The following is a 15,778-nucleotide window of genomic DNA, read 5'->3' on the forward strand; positions in this document are numbered from 1 at the left end:
CTATCTTCTAACACATGATCTCTTTTATTCAATGGTTGCTTAACAATTGCTGGGATAAAAAATGAACAGATTCTCACAAAATTCTGTATTTTTTCACATTTCTAATTGACACACTGTGTTTATACATTTTTACTCTTTTTTAATAAAATAATATGGTGCAAAAAAACCTTAAATTGCTTGAAAAACGTTCCTTTTTTCTCTTCTCTCTCTTTTCGTTTTTTATTTTCATTTTTATCTTTATTTTTTTCAAGACAGGGTTTCTCTACATATCTCTGGTTGTCCTGGAACTCATTCTGTAGACAAGGCTATCCTTTGAACTCACAGAGATCCATCTGCCTCTGCCTCCCAAGTGCTGGGATTAAAGGAGTGCACCACCACCATCTGGTTCCATAAATGTCTTTGTTCAAGCAGAGACTCAGCTTCTGCTTCACCCTCTGGGCATCACCTCAGAGCTGAGGTCAGGCTGTTCTCCAGCCTCTGGAGGAAGACTGCTATCGTTCAACCTTCCTGAAAATCTCAGGAGAATGAGCGCTGACCTTGCTCTTCTGGGACCATAGGACAGGGGATTGAGTGCTCTGGGGACTGATGGCCAGAGCTCAAGCACTAGGTAGCTTGGTCACCTACCTCTGAGATCCATCGAATCCATGAGACAGAGAAGCAAGATCTACTCGTTGGTTTGCTTTAAGGATCAGATGGTTTAAGGCAGATAATACATTTAAACAACACACCAAATATTGAACAGTAGAAGCAATTTATTTGGTGGTTCATTTTTGTTTCTGATGTAGTTGTTTTTGTTTTTCTGAGACAGAGTTTTTCTAACAAGCCCTGGCTATCCCAGAAACTCACTATGTAGACCAGGCTATCCTCTAACTCACAGAAATCTGCCTGCATCTTCCTCCTGAGTGCTGGGGTTAAGGGCGTGCACCACCAATGCCAGACTTCAACAATATATTTGTTGAATTAAAGGATCTGGGTTGTGGGGATGGGAGTCAGGTAGCTTTGGGGGTCATCACCCATGGTGGGGTGGTGCTTTTCTGTAATGCATTTGATTTTGAGTATGAAATCCCTTCACTCAAGCTCGTGTTAGTATCTCCAATGACCTTATCATTTTCCTACCAATAACAAAAGTAATTATGGTTAAAAGAAAGTTCAACTGGTCACGAAGTGAATCCAGAGAGAGAGGTTGTGTGTTATCAGCTGTTCTCATGGCTCAGAAATCAGGAGCTGCTTTCAGTAACTGATGCCTTCTGTGCTTACTTCCTCTTCTTTTTGTAGCCTCACAGAGGGAGGGACTGATTATGTAAGGCAAATTGAGTTCAAAGTAACAATTGATGTCTTGGAGAAAGGAATGATCAAGGTACACACTTCTTCCCTGTTAGTAACTGGAAGAGGCTTGCATGATGTGGGAGAATTGTCTGTATTTTGTCAATCATATTTTAATAAAATGTTGATTGGCCAGACAGGCAGTATAGGCAGGAAAGCCAGACAGAAAGTAGGGGTGGAGCAATGAAAACAGGAAAATTCTGGGAAGCAGGGAAGTTTCTCTACGACTCCTGTACAGACCATCGAAAAGGCAACATGTAAGCTGTTATACCGAGAAAGGTACTGAGCCCATGTGGCTAACATAGATCAAAATAATGGGTTAAGATAAGTTATAAAAACTAATAAGTAGCCTGACCAAATGGGCCAATCAGTTTATAACCTTATGGAGTCCTGTGTGTGATTTTCTTTGGGGCCTGCCTGCTGTGGGGTACTGGACGGGACAGATACCCCAACAAGCCGGCCCCCTCACACTACACTTGCAGCTTCGCAACTTGAACATCCTGAATTAACTCCAATCTTTTGGACTTACTCTAAGTGAAGCCAGGGTTGTGTCTACCCAGAGTCTAGTAGTGAGTGACAGAACCCAGAAAGGCCTCCTTTTAACTATCTTTCTTCTTTATTTTCTTCTCCCTCAATTTCTTTACATGTTAAATCCTAGGTCAGTCATCTCTGGTTACTATAATAAATACCTGAGACCAATTGTCTTATGAATGGAAAATGTTTTTTTTTCTCCTAGCTTTGGGGGTTCTATCCAGTCCACAATTAGTTGACCTTATTGCTTGGACCTGTGCTGAGCAGCACATCTATCTTAAGTGTGTGGTGGAGCAAACCTGTTCCTCAGGGCCAAGAAGTGCAAAATAGAAGAGAGAAGGGTCTCAGCTTCCCCTCTGAGACCATACCCTGCAATTGCTTTCCATAAGCTCTGTCTCTTAAAGGTTCTATTCCTCCCTCAGCCTTTAGCTGGGCCTTTAGCTTGTGTTCTTGGAATGATCCAGATTTCCTCCAGGGCATTCATTTTCTTCCCTTCCCTTAATTTCACTCCCCCTTTGGTGGTGTCCCAGTGCTGCCAGTGCCCTGGCCTGCCACTCTCACCTCTTCTCATACCCAGACCCTACAATACCACCCAGGGGTCTAGGCTTCTTATATCAATTAGCAATCAAGAAAATAGCCCACAGACATGCCCGCAAGGTCAATCTAGGGGAGAGAATTCTTCAATTAAGGCTTCCTTTCCCAGACATGTCAAAGTTGACAATCCAAATTAACCACCAGAGTCCTTTCATTCTCAAATCCTGTTTGTGGTCTTAACTCATTTCTCATTTCCCTATTTTAAAAATGAGGAACTTTAGTAATTAAGGAGAAGTTTGGATAACTAGTGTTTTAATTACCTTTTTATTGCCATGACAAAACACCATGACCAAAGAAACTTATAAAAGAAAGCAATTAATATAGGGTTCAGGGTTCAAGAGTCCATGACTCAGGGTTAGAGTCCATGACTGTCACAGTGGGGAGCTGAAGCAGTAAATGAGAGATATTACAGGAGGCAGAGAGAAACATTGGGAAAGAGGGGGCTTTTGACACCTCAGAGCTCATTAAACCAAATGACGCACACCCTACAACATGGTCATACCTCGTCATCCTTCCCTCATAGTTCTACCAGCTGAGTACCAACATCCAAATACATGAGCCTATAGGGGCCATTCTTCTTCAAACCATCACATCTAGGAAGCAACACAAATAGGTTCTGACCATGCAACCTGGTGTTTAGATTCCTCCTAACAGCCTGTGCCAAAGCTCATCACATCATCAAGACGAGCTCGCACATTTTTTTGATCATGTAGAGAAAAATGTTTTTCCTTTAGGAAAATGTTGCTTAAAATCCTCTATTATCATTGCTTGTGAGGTGAACAGTGACATAATAGAAACTCCCTGGGAACATTCTTCTTCAGCGTTGGACATAAGTAAAGCTGGTGTCCTTTTTCCAATATGAGCTGCTAAATGTATTCTATGGCAGTGTGAAGGAAAGGGCCATCTCATGACAGCTCTTGCCTCTCAGGGACAGTCATCGTCTAAAAGAATGCTCATTTGATAATCAGAAGGCTGCTTAATATCATGTATAAAATATTCAGATATGAATATTCAGATATGAATAGTTCTCTGGGTTTATACTTTTCTGTCAGTTTCTGGACTTCAAAGACAACTTTCCATGACACACGGTCAAGTCCAACAATCAGGAAACATACCTTCCTTTTATTTGATTATTTTTTCTGAAAAACAAATCCATGTCTGGTATAGTGCTGGTTTTGTGTGTCAACTTGAGCTAGAGTCATCACTGAGGAATGAGCCTCAGCTAAGGAAATGCGTCCATGAGATTCAACTATAAGGCATTTTCTCAATTAGTGGCCAATAGGGGAGGATCCAGAATATTGCGGGTGGTGTCACTCCTGGACTGGTGGTCCTAGGATCTGTAAGAAACCAGGCTGAGCAAGCTTTAGGCAACAAGTCAGTAAGCAGCATCCCTCCATGGCCTCCAGGATCCTGCCCTGTTTGAATTCCTGTCCCGACTTCAGTGGTGAACAGCAATATAAAAGTGATAGCAAAATAAACCCTTTCCTCCACAACTTGCTTTTTGGTCATGGTTCTTCACTGTAACAATAGAAACCCCAACTAAGGCACCTGGAATTTGCACCAGCAAATGAACAGAAGGTGAAAAAGAGAAAGTATGGAGGGGGAGTGAGCCAGAAGTTCTAGCCAATTGTCTAATTATCTTTGTTGAATATTATGAATTCTCAGTGGCTGTTGTAGCTATAAACTATCAAATCAACGCTGGATTTTGGTATCAATAAGACCAAATGCCTGATAGAAGCAACTTAAAGGAGAAAGTACTTTATTCATTGTTTCAGAGGGTTAGGACCTTCATGGTGGGAAAGGCATTGCAGAATATTTCATTCTGCAGAATATCCATTGCAGTGGATAAGGGTGTGGAAAGCAGAAAGCCAAAGATATACCCTTACGGACCTGACAACAGTGGCCGACCTCATACAGCTCCTGAAGTTTAAAGTACCTCTCAAAATAGCATGATTAGGGACTCGGTTGCTGAATCATGAGTCTATGATTCTCAGTTGCTGCTCTGAGACCTGTTTGTATAGTATGTCTATACATCTGTGTTCATCCATTACTTTTTCTTCCTCTGATAGTTTCTCTGTCTCTATTGTAAGAATGAAAAACACAGCTGGTCTGTTAGTAGCTGTTTTCATCTTTTAGAGTGCTCATCTATGAAATACTATAAACCTTTCTAGTGCTGATATGTTGGGTTCAGCTATAGACTTCATTATAGGCATCTCTGCTTGGTGGTGATGGCTTCATTTCTCTTAGTCATCTTTCTGACAGCTCTTCCTGACATGTTACAACACCCAGGGCACATAAGAGCTGCACATGCACAATTAACCATGATGAAGACAGTAATTTCATTTGTTAAGGCTTTTGCCAACAATATAATGCAATTTATAAAATAAAATATATAAATTTAACTAGTTTATATAAAAAGCTGGAATCTATTGACTCCTATTACAATATGGTCCAGGCAATCCCTACTTCAGGTGTAGCTGGATCCAGGTGATTAAATGGCATTATCTAGACCAGTGGTTCTCAACCTGTGGGTCCTGACTTCTTTCACAAGTGTCACCTAAGATCATCAGAAAAGGCAGATATTTATATTACAATTCATAAAAGTAGCAAAATTACTATCATGAAGTAGGAATAAAGATAATTTTATAGTTGGGAGTCACCACAGCATGGGGAACTGCATTACGGTGTCACAGTCTTGAGAAGGTTGAGAACCACTGCCCTAGACCTTGAGTTTCTTGGTTGTTCCGTGGTGTTTTCTTTTGTCTTTGAGCTTTACATGATGAATGTCAGCTGCTATCCCCTTCAGATCCATTTCAGGCAAGAATATCCAGTGATAATATTTAGTCAGAGGCCACTTGTTTGTTCCTGGCTGCTCAGCCCTGCAATAATCACTCAGAAACCATATTATTTACAATACTATTTAGCCAATAACTTAAGCAACTTTTTTGCTAACTCATATCTTAAATTAACCCATTTCTATTATTTTATTTTACCACAATGCTCATGACCTAATGGCAAGGTTCCAGTGTGTCTGTCTCTGACTGTTTCAAAGCTTCTCTCAAACTCCACCTTCTTTCTCCTGTCATCTAGTTTAGTTTTCCCTGCCTACCTCTATTCTGTCGTGCCAGGCTCAAGACCAATTCTTTATTAACCAATGGTATTCACAGAATACAGAGGGGAATCCCATGCCACATCTCCTTTTCTGTTTAAACAAAACGTAGGGTTTTAACTTTAACATAGTAAAATTACATATAACAGTTATACAGTATTTATATCTACTTTATCTTTCATCATAACCAAGGAAAACTACAGTTATAACTATCTATTATTCAACTCCATCTAAGACCCCAGAATGATACTATATTACCTAAGTATACAAGAAGTACATGGTAAGCAACTTCCCAAACTCTAGAAATGACAGAGACATCTTGCTGCCTGGACAGTCACCCAAAGTTCTTCTGTAACGTTGGAGCATCCATTTTCAGCCTACAGATCCATAGTATCCTGTAGACTATGAAGCAGAAAATTTGAAATCTGTTCTTCCTTGTAATGGAAAAGTCCATCAGTTTCTTTCTTCTGTGTCCTCAGAATGTCCAGACGACTCTTTCATGAAGCAGCAACCCCAGAGGATCAACTCACCTTCGGGAAAGTTTAGCAGTCATCTCTCTGTGCATCCTAAATGTCCAGTTCATACAGCATACTATTATGCAGTCCAGGCAAGAGCATTCTCTTGTCCAACTGGCTAACAAACTCCATAAGGAGCCTCTTTGTTGCCTATTATCCTCATGAAGGAGATTGCTGCCAGGAACAGATGTGTCTCATTGGCACAAAAAGTACTAAGTTCTTAAAATATTTTCAATGCCATATTCCATATATCTTGAATGGATTTACAAATTATCTAACTAAAATATATTTCTATATATCTAGAAAACTTAACAAACATGACTTCAAGCTTGAGTATTTTAGATGATTATCTATTAACCTATATTATACATTACATTTTTAAATGAACCGCACAATCACTATACCTTATCAGAAATATATATATATATATATATATATATATATATATATATATATATATACACATTATAACAAAATGGACCTTAAGTTTGTATCAATAAACCAAGATCCATACCAAGGCAAATCTCTATAGCATATCCTCCTTTCACTGTAAACAAACATTTATGATCAATATTTGGGAATTTAGGTATAGTTCCCTCCAAACTACTTCCTATATTTGTTGGGCTAATTTATTTTTGGGGGTGTTCACGGTGGCCTTTTGGGGTATCTTGGTCCATCGAACCACATTAGTCTGGAAGGATTCCACAGATTCTCATCTTCTATGGAAACAAAAGCAGAACCTCTTTTACAAAGCAACATATCCTTATACCTACATTTTGAAATCAAGATACCTTTAAGATATATATGCTGGTTTAGCTTAGCAGTCCATACAATGAAATGTCTCTTTGTACTTAGCTCCTTCACAGGCAAAAAATAAAAAAACACAATAGTATACATAATCCAGGCTCTCTTTGCATATTCCACCTTTATGTGACTTAATTTTCTTACTCTATTACTTTTTCTACAAGTTCAAATATTTATATTATTATCATTACTTTTTAAACTATGACTGTCTATACTCTTTTATATTGAATTTACTGTCTCTTTACTCTTTTTCTTCTCTCTCCCAAGCCTACGTACAATTTTTTATTGATTTTTATTTTGCTCTCTATTTTTTCTCTGATCCCCTCCTTGTGTACATTTTTTAAAAACACACTGCATCTCGTTTAGAACTCTTTTATCTCTGAATCTGTCCTATTGTTTATCCAAAAATCCTTTCCTGTCCATAAGCACTTCTTATAATGCTAAGCTCCATTACTGGGACTAAGGCTGCTTTGCCTTTGGTTCCACCTAATCCAACATATCAGAGGTCCATTCATTGCCTCTAAGAACCATTCTCTCTATCCCAGATACAGGGTCAGGTCACACCAGGTTTGCATTGCAATTTAGGAAGTTGTATCATGTTGCTCAAATCTCATTTAAATTCTTGGTCTCCTGAAAGAGCCAGAGTTTGTGCTGACATCACAGTTCAGGAAGTCGCCATTTTGAAAGTGTGTGCTTTTTTTTTCTTTTGATATCTCATCTGAATCAGGAAGAACTCTCTTAAAGGAATTTCAGCATGCTGCCAGCAAACAGAGAAAAAAAATTGTGTTAAATTCTGTATTTTTGTGTGTGTGTGCTTAGAATTCTTTTTTAATCTTTCTCAGGTTTTATGTGGATGTAGTCAGCTATGTTGGTGCACCAATTTGTTGGCTAGAAGCCACTTGTTTGCTACTCAGCCCTAAAATAATCACACAGAAACCATATTGTTTACAATATTGTTTGGCCAATAGCTTAAGCATCTTTCTTGCTAGCTCATATCTTAAATTAACCCATTTCTGTTTTTTTCTATTTTACAATATGGTTTGTGGTCTGCTGTAAAGGTTCCAGTATCTGTCTTTGGCGACAGCTCCATGGCTTCTCTCTAACTCTGCCTTCTTTCTCCCAGCATTCAGTTTAGTTTTTCCCATCTACCTCAATTCTGCCCTGCCAGGCCTAAGACAAATTCTTTATTAACCAATGGAATTCACTTCATACAGAGGAGAATCCCTCATCAATTATACATATATATATATATATATATATATATATATATATATATATCATCAAAGTGGGACACTTGGGAACAAGGTGCACTGAAAAGCCACCAGAGTCGTTTTCATTGGAAAAGTGTAGGTTATTGTTGCAATCAAGAATAAACTCCCAATACACTGAGGGCTAAGACAGGTCATTTTCTAGAGGTGATCATTATCTCAGTTGTCATTGGCTTTTTTCCAAAGAAAATTCAGGATGATTCTAATAGAAGAAAGGGAAAAGATTCTGGAAAACTGATGGCTGTCACATGCCTGCTGTTCATTATGGGAGTCTATAAGTTAACTGTTTTTCTCTTTGGTCTTTGTAGATAATTGTTTCTTTAAATATAAGAATAGCAGGGAAAACATTATTAGTGCAAATAAAAGGAAGTTTAAGGGGATTGAAACACATTCTGTCTTCATTAAAAATTTATTTTGTTTTACTTATTTATCTACTTTTTGAGACAGGGTCTCTCTAAGTAGTTCTAACTAGCCTGAAGCAGTTTCAGGCTGGCCTGAAACTCAAAGATCCTCCTGCCTCTGCCTCCTGAGTACTGGGTTTAAAGGTGTGAACCACTGGGTTCCACTCATCAAGAATTTAATTTGATTTAAGAAATTTAAAAAAATGAAACAGGATGAATGAGAGATCTCAGTCAATAAATATACTAGTTGCCACACCTGATTCCAGAACAAGTACCCAGAACCATTATGGTAGAATGAGAGAACTCACGTCCTCTTGGCTGTGTCTTTTGCTTAAGGTTAGAAGCCTCCATTGTCATGAGAATTTATTTTCTGAGGTAAACTTGATTCCTTTTTACTCCCTCCTCACCCACCTAATTTATCTTTTCCTTGTTTAGTTTGATTTTTATTTTTTGTGTATTTCTTGGATTTTTTTGAGAGAGGGGAGACATAAAGTTACAGAGGTGAGGAGGATCTAAGAGGTGTTGAGAGAAGGGAAAAAAACAATTAAAAAATGAAACAAATTTTTTCATTTAAACTAAAGGCAAGTTTCTAAATGGATTTTTAATACTGAAACTCTATTATCTACTGATGACAGCAATTAAGTTATTCATCTATAATCACTGTACAGTATTAAAAACACCTGGGTGGGGGAACCCACTCTAAAACTCAGGCAACCAGGCATTTAATTGAGTCCTTTTTCTCATAGCTCTTGAAACCAGTCATCTTCATTTTCAACTGAAGAGTAAAAGACATACCTTAGGAACCAAATGAATTTGTCATAATTAGCCAAAAGTTTTCATTTCCTTTGAAGTTTTTAGCCAGTGATGGAGGCACCATGTAGAGGCCCTTTACGGAGGATGTCTGGCCTCAACTGCAGTAACCGATTTGCTCAATTATGGATTGCCTTAGATGAACAAACCACTTTGTCCAAGGTCTTGCCTTTCCTAAGGCAACTTAGGGTAGCACAAAGACTCAGCCTCACGTGTCTGAAATCTCAGCATATGGGAGGCTAAAGCAGGAACATTGTCAGTTGTGTAGCCAGCCTGGGATTTCATAGTGAGACCTTGTATCAATAAGGAAACAAACAAGCAATAATGAAATGAAAAAGTAACATAAAGTCTGGCATGTTGGTGGTGCATGCCTTTAATCCCAGCACTTGAGAGGAAAAGACAGGCTGACCTCTGTGAGTTCAAGGTCATCCTGGTCTACAGAGTGAGTTCCTGAATAACCAGGACTATACTGCAGAAAAACTGTGTCTCAAATAAAAGTAACATAAAGTCTCAGTATTTCTTGTATAACTCTGATGAGTCATTTTTGCCTGTGAATTCCCTAGTAATTAAATGAGGCTGCTCTTGCACCAGCATTGCAATGACTTCTTTGCCTGATTTAACTTCTGTGTCTCCTTTCTACTGGTAGTCACCTCAAAGTTACTTCCTGATATACTTCCTGCACACTGAACTTCATGTTAGAGTCCTGTCCTCAGGGAAACTGATTTGCAATGAATGTAAGTGGGGTTGACATTTTCGAGTATCTTTTAATTACGTGCATAGAGGCCAAGTCAATAACTTTGAATAGGTACCAACTGCTCAAGCTGTGTGTCTCTCACAGTCCAACTGCCTGTGCTGTGCCTCTTTGGAGGAATCAACAACACCTTTGCAGACTCAAGTCAGTTATTCGTGACATATGGACACTCTAGCTATCAACAGCCAGAAACCATCTTATAAAATCTTTACTCCATGAAAGATTTTTGGGAAATCTTTTCTGTCTCTCTGAGTCAGTGATATGCCTCAATTAAAGAAAATTAATTCTCCCTTCTACTTATCAACTGTTTTCTTAAATCTAACAGTGTGTCAGTGACTCAAATGCATTTGCATAAAGAAGCTTTAGTAAGAATGACTCTTGTTTTAAACAAGGCAGTGACCTAATTTTTCATATAGTTATTGTAGCTACCTTTCTCTTTTAACAGCTACTCCAATTTAGTGACCTAAAATGACAATAATCAGCCAGGTATAATGGTGCAGACTTTATCCCAGACTAGAGAAGGAGAGGAACCTGGATCTCTACGAGTTCTAGGCTATCCTGGTCTACATAATTAGTTCCAGGACATATAGTGCTACAAAGCAAGACCATATCCCAAGAAAGAAAAAGACTGAGAGAGACATAAAGGATGGGTGAGTCAGGGTTTCTCTGTGTATCTTTGATGCCTGTCCTGGAACTAGCTCTTGTAGACCAGGCTGGCCTTGAATTCACAGAGTTCATCCTGCCTCTGCCTCCTGAGTGCTAGGATTAAAGACATGTGCCCACTGTATTTTTAAAGTCACTTGATTTACAATTTTCTTTTTTCTGTATACAAACTTTATACACTGTTGTCACATTGGAAAACAGTATGTTGAGTAATCTTAATCCTTTTTTCTGGACTATCATCACTCATATTTAGCTCCAGAACAAACTCTTTCATTCTGTATGTGGTGAGAGCTGTACTGTGTCTTTAAAAGCATCCCCCAAAATTTGCATTGAAAACTTTAAGTGATACATATATACTTTAGAAGCTGAGTTTTCACTTTGAAAGTTCTTGCTATCCTACTTCCCTTGAACAGCTAGGTGATAGTGTGGATCTTGCTTCACCTCTCAGGTTAGTATGGCTACAACCCAAGCAGATCCTGATGAAAGACACAGAAAGACAGAGAGGACAGACTAAGAGGCAAAAGGTAAATGAAGCGTGTCAATGAAATGTGAGAACATTTCTAAATTTAAAAATGATAAAATTTATATTAATGGTCATTAAATATGTAAGGAAAAGGAAATGATGAGAACAGATTAAATTTACTAAAACAAAGGCAAGGAATATAATACAAGACACAATAAAGTTTTATTACACTTATTTATCATTTGTATTGTGTGAGCAGGTTCCACAGTAAACATGAGGGGACCAGAGAACAAGTGGCAGAGCCTAAAGTAGCTTGGGGTGTCAGGCTTGGCAGAAAGCACCATGAAGCATCTCACCTGCCTGGAAAGACACAACCTAAAATGCATGAGGAACATTGAAAACCAAACGACTTTGAAATGATCCGAATATCATTCATTTACCAAGCACTATCACCATGTAGATGACATTGTATTCAGTGCCTAGGATGTGGAAAATGACAGAAAAAGTCCCCTCCCCTAAGGAACTCATTGTCTACCAAGGGAGAAAGGCATTAGATGGTCATATAATGGAACAAAACACGAGTCTTAAAAGAGAAGTAGAGGGTGTGATGTATTTAACTAGGTTTTATAACTCAGAGAAAATTTTTCAGAGAAATATGTCAAACAGAAATAAGAACTTGTGAGGGTCCCGGTGAGGAGGAGCTCGGGCATTCCCCGACCCCATAGACACCCAGGTCACCCTGCAGTGCTGGCTCCCCCCTCCCGCCTGCCATCCCAGCTCCCATCCAGGTACGAATTCCTATATTTCTCCCTTCCCCCTGGGGCCATAAAATTTCCCCAGCTCACCTGCCTTGCAAGCTGGACCTGCATTGAAAGCGCATCCCGGAAAGAGGGAGGGTCTGTGCTTCAATAGCCTGCCTGAGGAAAGGTGGGCATTCTGTCAGTGAAGTCCCTGCCCAAGAAGGGAACCTGACCCAGTACCAGAAGTTTCAATAGAGAGCATTTGAAGTAAGAGATGGGCAGACGCCAAGGCAAGACCTCATCCAACAATCTGAAAAACAACATGAAAACACCAGATCCCAAGGACCCTACAATAGAAGAGCTTAAATACCTTAACCCAGAAGAAGTGGAAAAAAGTGCCATTATGAAAGCAATAGAGTTCCTTAAACGGGATATGAATAACTCCCTCTAAGAATTGGATGAGAAATATAACAAAAAGTTTGAAGAAATTAGTATAGAAATAGATGAGAAATATAACAAAAAGTTTGAAGAAATAAATAAATCCGTGAATGATACCCTGAGAAACCAAGAAAAAACAATCAAACAGGTAAAGGAAACAGTTCAAGAATTGAAAACTGAAATGGAGGCAATGAAGAAAACACAAACTGAGAACTGGCTGGATATGGAAAACCTAGGTAAACAAACGGAGACTACAGAATCAAGCATAACCAATAGAATACAAGAGATAGAAGAACGAATCTCAGATTCTGAAGATACCATGGAGAAAATAAATGCTCTGATCAAAGAAAACGGCAAATCCAACAAATTCTCTTCACAAAACATTCAGGAAATCTGGGACACAATAAAAAAACCAAATCTAAGAATAATAGGGATTGAAGAAGGAAAAGAACTGCAGATCAAAGGCCCAGAAAATATATTCAACAAAATTATAGAAGAAAACTTTCCCAACCTAAAGAACGATATTCCTATGAAGGTTCAAGAAGCATACAGAACACCCAATAGACTGGATCAGAAAAAAACATCTCCTCGCCATATAATAATCAAAACACAAAACATACAGATTAAAGAAAGAATTTTAAGAGCTGCAAAGGAAAAAGGTCAAGTAACTTATAAAAGTAAACCTATCAGGCTTACACCGGACTTCTCTATGGAAACCATGAAAGCCAGAAGATCCTGGATAGAGGTACTGCAGAAACTAAGAGACCATGGATGCAAACCCAGACTACTATACCCAACCAAGCTATCATTAACTATCAACGGAGAAAACAAAATATTCCAGGATGAAAATAAATTTAAACAATTCGTAGTCACAAATCCAGCCTTACAGAAAGTAATAGAAGGAAAATCTCAACCCAAGGAATCCAACATTGCCATCACTGCCTACAATAACCCAGACATTTAGCGACCCTTCACAACCACAACTCAAAGAAGAGAAACACACAAACTCTACTACACACACACACACAAAAAATAATAACCGGAATCAACAACCACTGGTCATTAATATCACTTAATATTAATGGTCTCAATTCACCTATAAAAAGGCACAGACAAAGAGATTGGATACAAAAACAGGATCCAACACTCTGCTGTTTACAAGAAACACACCTCAACCACAAAGATAAACATCTACTCAGAGTAAAGGGTTGGGAAAAGGTTGTCCAAGCAAACAGACCTAAGAAAAAAGCGGGTGTGGCCATTCTAATATCTAACAAAACTGACTTCAAACTAAAATCAATCAGAAGAGATGGAGATGGACATTTTATACTCATAACAGGAACGATTCATCAGGAGGAAGTCTCTATCCTGAATATCTATGCCCCTAATATAAAAGCACCCACTTATGTAAAAGAAAAACTTTTAGAACTCAAGGCAGTCATCAAACCACACACAATAATAGTAGGAGACTTCAAAACACCTCTCTCACCAATGGACAGGTCAATCAGACAGAAACCTAACAGAGAAATAAGAGAATTAATAGAGGGAATGAATCAGAAGGACTTAACAGACATCTATAGAGCATTCCACACAGACAAAAAAATATACCTTCTTCTCTGCAACTCATGGAACCTTCTCAAAAATTGACCACATACTCGGAAACAAAGCAAACTTCCATAGATACAAAAAAATATTAGTAACCACCTGTGTCTTGTCGGATAACCACGGAATAAAGTTAGAATTCAATAACAATTCAAACACCAGAAAGCCTACAAATGTGTGGAAGTTGAACAGTCAACTACTGAATCATCCCTGGGTCAAGGAAGAAATAAAGAAAGAAGTTAAAGTCTTCCTTGAATTTAATGAAAACAAAGACACAACATACTCAAATTTATGGGACACAATGAAAGCAGTGCTAAGAGGAAAGTTCATAGCACTAAGTGCCCAATTAAAGAAAACGGGGGAAGAACATATTGGAGACTTAACAGCACACCTGAAAGCTCTGGAAAAAAAAAGAAGCAGACTCTCCCAGGAGGAGTAGAAGATTGGAAATAATCAAACTGAGGGCTGAAATCAACACAGAAAACAATCCAAAAAATCAACGAAACAAAAAGTTGGTTCTTGGAGAAAATCAACAAGATTGACAAACTCCTAGCCAAACTAATCAAACGGCAGAGAGAGAACACCCAAATTAATAAGATCAGAAATGAAAAGGGGGACATAACAACAGACATAGAGGAAATTCAGAGAATCATTAGATCTTACTATGAAAGTTTATATGCCACAAAGTTGGAAAATGTACGAGAAATGGATTGGTTTTTAAATAAATACTATATACCAAAGTTAAATCAAAACCAGGTGAACAATCTAAATAGACTTGTTAGTCGCCAAGAATTATAAGCGGTTAACAAAAACCTCCCAACCAAAAAAAGCCCAGGGCCAGATGGTTTCAATGCAGAATTCTACCAGAACTTTCAAGAAGACCTGATACCTGTACTCCTTAAGGTATTTCACAATATAGAAACAGAAGAGTCATTGCCAAACTCCTTTTATGAAGCTACAGTTACCCTGATACCAAAACCACATAAAGACACAACCAAGGAAAAGAATTACAGGCCAATCTCACTCATGAACATCGACGCAAAAATTCTCAACAAAATCCTGGCAAACCGATTCCAAGAACACATTAGAAAAATTATCCATTATGATCAAATAGGCTTCATTCCAGAGATGCAGGGCTGGTTCAACATACACAAATCCATCAATGTAATCCATCATATAAATAAACTGAAAGAAAAAAACCATATGATCATCTCATTAGATGCTGAAAAAGCATTTGACAAAATCCAACATCCCTTTATGACAAAGGTGTTGGAGAGATTGGGTATACAAGGATCATACCTAAATATAATAAAAGCTATTTACAGCAAGCTGACAGCTATCATCAAACTGAACAGAGAGAAACTCAAAGCCATTCCATTGAAATCAGGAACAAGACAAGGCTGTCCACTCTCCCCATACCTCTTCAATATAGTGCTGGAAGTTCTAGCAATAGCAATAAGACAACATAAGGGGATCAAGGGGATTCAAATTGGAAAGGAAGAAGTTAAACTTTCGTTATTTGCAGACGATATGATAGTATACATGAGCGACCCCAAAAACTCTAGCAAAAAACTCCTACAGCTGATAAACACCTTTAGTAATGTGGCAGGATACAAGATCAACTCCAAAAAATCAGTTGCCCTCCTATACACAAAGGATAAAGAAGCAGGGAGGGAAATCAGAGAAACTTAACCTTTCACAATAGCCACAAATAGCATAAAATATCTTGGGATAACTCTGACCAAGGACGTGAAAGACCTATTTGA

At 38.4% G+C, this 15,778-nt stretch overlaps 1 protein-coding gene across 1 annotated transcript in view; it reads left to right on the forward strand.

Annotated features, from left to right (window-relative positions):
• The window catches only part of LOC125413061 (protein mono-ADP-ribosyltransferase PARP14), a 651,703-nt gene that overhangs the window by 234,357 nt on the left and 401,568 nt on the right, over positions 1-15,778 (forward strand). The gene's annotated exons all lie outside the window — the stretch shown is intronic.

This window comes from Myodes glareolus, chromosome 2 (assembly GCF_982192425.1).
Source record: "Myodes glareolus chromosome 2, mMyoGla1.1, whole genome shotgun sequence".
NCBI lineage: Eukaryota > Metazoa > Chordata > Mammalia > Rodentia > Cricetidae > Myodes > Myodes glareolus.